The following is a 5938-nucleotide window of genomic DNA, read 5'->3' as shown; positions in this document are numbered from 1 at the left end:
ATCAAGTGGGTGTCTTCGAAATTTACAGTTGTTTTAGTCAAAATTCCCTTTTTGTGTTACCTTGGACAGTGATTCCCTTTTTGAGCATCAGAGGAAGGATACGGTAACAAAAAGAGGGAATTTTGTACGAAAAAGACACTTGATTTGACAAATCTTGGTGACTGAAGCTGTATATTAGCTTAAGATAAAGTTTTAAATACATTTTTACACAAAACAAGGACTGTGGATTTTGTACCCCAATCACTTACATTGAAAGAACACTAGAAAGGGATTTGACCTGACTATTGTTGTAAGACAGACTTGAAAAATTATGAACCTATCCTTTAATGTCACTTTTTGTTGTCAAACAAGTGTGAGAAAATATTTTAATTGGCGGGAATGTGTACTTTTCCTTTACTAAAAACATAAACACAGACATGCGCACACACAAAAATACACCAGAAAATGTAAAACAGTCATATCACTTGATATCATCATTATTGTGAAATTGAAATACAATAAAAGTTACAATTACACTGTAGGTTGTGAGATAAATCTGATGCTTTGTGTAATTATTAATGGTATAGAAAGGCAGCAAAACATAATTCTGTTGAATATATTTAGGTTTATTTCTTTCAAACCTCGTAAGAGACAGATCATTGTAAAAGTATTCAAATAAAACAAGGGACTAAAAAAACAAAAAAGTTTGAGAACTATGAATTCCAATTAAAAACCACAGAAATACTAAAAATAAAGAAACTATATTCACAGAGCTGCTAACAGCAGACTAATGAGTGCATTTTTTGAGAGAGCTGTTTGTTTTTCCTTGTCTCTTTGTTGTTTGTTGCTCTTTGTCGTCATGGGAACATGATTTCCAGAGAAGCTCGGAAGTGACAAATCTGACAACTTGGAGATCCGGTTGCATTTGCAAGTGAACGATCAGTGTTATCTTATCTGTTTTGGGAATTAAAAAAGAGTTGTGCCAGTAAACGCCTAGCACAAAACAATCAGAGCAGCGTTTATCTGATCAAGTGAAGTAACTGATTATCTAGCTGCATTGATTAGAGGTGTCCAGCTGAAGTGCAGCTGCACATTCATCACAGTGGGTCTGATACAAGGACTCTATGCTTGTTTTTATGTTTGTGGATGCTGAGATGAACTATGTGCAGGCATGACTAGTGTTTGAAATGAGGTATTAAACACAAATTTTGCTTTAGAAGCCTCCCTCCTCATCTCACCCATCCATTTTTTCATCTTTATAAAATCACTGATATCACAAATACACAATGGATACAGCTTTTAAACAGTTTTATTTATTTATTTTAAATAAAATACACATTGCCAGCCATAACCACTTGTTAAGGGCAATAACAAGAGGTTATGTGATCCTTTGTTTTGATGTCAAGTAGCTAGAATGAGGGAAACACTCACAAGATGAAGGAGCAGGACACGTCTTGTAGCTGTAAAGAGTCTTGGCTAAATGTCATTATATTTACATCTCGACTATTTTCAAGAATTCATTGCCCTTGATTATCAGTCGGGACAAAAGTCAAACACGTGGGTCCACAGCTGATTAATTTGTGTGACCTGAACAAGTTGTAATGTAATGAAAAATATTATACTGAGCAATATCAACATGATAATGCAGTATAGGACAACAGGGTCAGATTAATCAGCTTAATTAATTGATCAATCAGCATCTCAAAGACAGGACATTTCAAGTCCTTCAACTGCAGGTGAGTTGTTGCTCAACATGTTGCAACTTAGCAGCACATTTTCTAAATGCTGTGCACGTGTTGCAAAAATCAATGAAGGTGTTTTCCTAATTTGCAGCGTATTTCCCCTCGTCAGCCACCGTAGTTAGGGCCCCTTCGTCATCATGGTTACAATAACAACCACCGTGTCCTTAAAGGTAGGGGACAGTCGTGGTCATGGCGAGTCAACTTTATTGAAACGGGAAACTAACGGTGATCTCCTGTGTTGAAGCCCAATGTTTTTTTGACCCATTCATCCACCTCGACCTCCTCCTATATCTGGACTTTGTTGCTCTATTATAACATCACCTTCCTTCTTTGCCTCCATCATTACTACAACCACTGCTTTGTCACTTGAACTTAAACATATGTTGTTTGCTGAAATTAATGATATTGTCATTGTTATATTCACGTTCATGTTCCCAATGAGATGAATTGTAATAAATTTGATGACTCTTTAACTTTTCTTCTGGCGCCACCAACAGCCAACAAAATTCACTTTGTATAACATCTGCAAAACTAATGATATTCCCATCAGCCTCAGCTGTAGTTTGTGGTAAGTGCTAATTAGCAAATGTTAGCATGTTAACATACAAAGTTGGTGAACATAAACATTACAGCTGCTAATTATCCAGATGTTAATGTTGTCATTGACACGGAGCCTCATGGCTAGCATGGCTTTTGAGAGTTGTTTATGCATTAAGTGAAAGAGATTTGAAATGTGTTAATGTGAAAATGTGTTTAACTATGCTCTCAAGGACAGATTGTTTGTGGGAACAAGGTGGTGAAGACGAAGAAGAAGAAGAAAAAGAAGGAGAAGGAGGACGTAGAGGTTTTCAGGTCTAAATATGAGTTTAGTTGTAAAGGCCAACAAATGCTTTATTTGCAGTGCATATAGTAGTAGATTTAAAACATTAGATTACTTGAACAGAGTATAAACAAATCATGAAAAGCCATGAAAAGTGAGGTAAGACATAAAAGCCTTTATAACCATTATCTCTTTCAAGTTGTTTTCAGCCACGCAATTAAAGTTGTATTACTCTCTAATTAGATAGTTTCACGAGCAGCTTTTTGTTTTTTTAATTAACAAAGTGTGTCGGACTGCGTTATGTCTTCAAGGCTTCATATGATATTGTATGAATAACTGCAAATCATTTACAGTACATTATAAAATCAGTTATTGTTTTGCTTCTTGTTGTCAGTTAGTGAATATTATTGCATTATGGGAGTCTCTACAGTGATATATATTTATTATTCTTGTAAATGTGCTCCTCTGTACTATTCCTCCTACCTTTCCAACAAAGTTATCCAAGACTAACTTTATCAGCTCTAATGTGTTATTCTAATTTTATTCATCTATGTATGAATAACTGTTCTGTAACTGTGGTTCTGGTTTAAATTTGTCAAATTAATTCAGTTCAACCAGTCATTTCAAAACTGGGTTAAAATGTGAACAATATGAGCTTCATATCTTTGGTTATTATGTCAACCCATTAAAACCCCTATCAGTGCTTTCATTCAGTTATGGTGCAGTTTGTCCTGCGTAGCGATGGTTACTGACCACACACACAATAAAATAACAGCTCTCACAGAGGAAAGATTCAGATTGTTGGCCTGTAAAGTTACTACAGTGAATTTTCATTTTGTGTTGATTTTAGCAGCCCCTGTGGACAAAAGCGTCAGTGTTTCCAAGAATGAAGACTGCATTTCCCATGAGCACCGCTGCCTCGAGTCATAAAGATCTTGATTAGGATAGCACTAAAATTAGTTTTGGAAGCAAGTGAAAAAAAGACGCCACTTGTTTTTAATACTATTTTTCTTTTTTACACACAGCTGATTGCAGCATGCACAGACACAGGTAATGTGTCTGTTTGTGGCTATGTAAGATTAATAACTGTAATATGACGATGGTGAAACAAAGTAAACTTTGTTTTAGTCTGTTCATATGCCTAGTTTACATGTAAGGCTGCATTCACCACCAAATCCAGCAATGTGACACCTTCCTGCAAGGTTGTGCAGAGGTGTGGGCATGTTTATTTGTGCTCTAGAACGTAACGTGAAACAATCAGAAAATAACGTTTTTACTTCTCTGATTCACTGCTTTGCTCTCGATACCGCCGCCCCCTGTCTTGATTCACTCTCTAGCTCGCTCGACCACCTCTCTCACGCGCTCTCAGCTCGCTCACGCGCTCTCGCTCGTTTTCTCTTGTCTTTTTTAAAATGAGTCGGGAAGCCGACAACAAGTCTAATTTTACTTTTATCATTATTCAAACGAAGAGAAATGTTCTCCCTCGTCGTTGTAACGTCTCCAGACATTTAGAATAACTATATAGAAATAGCCAATGTTCTTGCTGATGGTTTCATTGGCTTATGTAGGTCATATAGAGGCATCAGTATTAAATTGAGACTGTTTCATAACCGGTTAAAATTCCTTGTAGTTATTTTAAAAACGAAAAGACACTAAAGCTGTTAAAGCCTTTGATATCGAGGTCGAGGTATTATGTGAGCTGATGGATGTACCTCTATGCATAAACCATGCACCATTCTCATACGATACAATCATCAGCAGTGTTTTATTGAGGGAATAAAACATACTTTATACAACGTTGATCTGTGCATACACCTTATTTTATTTTCAGGCAGACAATGATTGTTTTTCTGTAAATCATCACCTCAAAGCAAAGAGCACAGCCCTTTTGATTTATGTCTCTGGTGTAAATTTCAGGCTCTTTTCAAGGACACCTTTGAACACTGTTGTGTAGTGAAAGGCCAAACATGTCTATACAGTATGATAAAGATAAGACGTACTACAGGACACATTATGCAAGATGAACAGCAATGAAGTTGAATGAGGTCTTTTACATTTATTACACTTTCTTGAACTAAATTGTGTTTCACGTTGTATTGATTTTTGTAGTTCTGCTTGTAAGGGGAAGAAATTCTACCATTCTTCTTGCAGAAGTTAGAATGTAAAAAATGTTTGTATGTGTTTTCAGTTTGATGAAAAACATTCATTGTAGACCATAAATTCTATAAAGGTGCATACAATATGATTACTCTGCACAATCCAAAACTTCTTCCATCAGGAAAGGAGAACACGCTACTAAAGCAGCCTCCACTCCTCTGGCTGCAGGGATTTGCCTGCATTCAGCTGCAAGAATACAGCGTAAGTTTGATCACTGAAGTTCAGTAATGAGTTCAGAGCCCCTGAAAGGTCATGGTGGGAGATGAGGCAGTTGGCTGTCCAATTTATCCCAAAGGTGTTAGATGGGATTGACAGGCCAGTCAATTTATTTCCACACCAATTTGAGAAAATAATTTCATTATGGACCTGATTTTGTGCATGGGGGCGTTGTTATGATGAAATAGGGACAAACTGTTCCCCAGGAAATCATTACATGCTGGAACATTAAAGCTGGAGTGTGCAACTTTTGTCAGAGTAATTGTTCAGTAATTGTCAGAGTAATTACAAAAACACTGTTGACACATGTTTATGTCGTAGGCTCCACCATAGCGTACTCCGTTGCTACTGTTGCAGCTGTAAAACAGTGGATAAATGCTTTTGAGAGTTACACAACCCCCGCAAAATGACTCATTTCGCTATTAGAATTTGGTTCATTTGGTCCAATAACATTTGGAAAGTCTAGAAGGGCTGCACGATTAAATTATTTTATCCCTGTTCAAGTTAGCAGAGGGCTAACTGGAAGTTAGCTGCTTGGCCGACTTCCAAGCAGTATGCATTCATCCGGCCGCGGGAACATCACCACCGACACCAGATTTAAAAACTCTGTATACTGTGAAATAGAGAGAGATTTATCTGGCGGTGATAGACTTGGTCAGCATTATGTGAACTTGTTTGGCAAGGGTTTGAATGTAACGGACGTTCATTTATATGTAAAAGTTCTGCACTGCGGGTTTAAGGTCTCCTTTATTTGGAGCTGAGGGGATTGACACAAACCATTGAAAACAGCTACTTACCAAAAGTACACAAAGGTATGGGGACAGGGGTGTCTACATACTTTTGGCCATATTGTGTATTTCTCAAATGGAAATATGTCAGGCAACATTTCACCTCCATTTGCCAGTCTTGCACTGTTAGATGTAAATCTTTTCGAAACATCTTACTGTCTCACTGCACCATGACTGATGGATGTTCTGATTGTCGAACTAAAACTTCCTGTAATGAAATCAGACACAGCAGTCAT

This window comes from Thunnus thynnus, chromosome 4, assembly GCF_963924715.1.
Source record: "Thunnus thynnus chromosome 4, fThuThy2.1, whole genome shotgun sequence".
NCBI lineage: Eukaryota > Metazoa > Chordata > Actinopteri > Scombriformes > Scombridae > Thunnus > Thunnus thynnus.
This window is presented reverse-complemented; position numbering follows the sequence as displayed.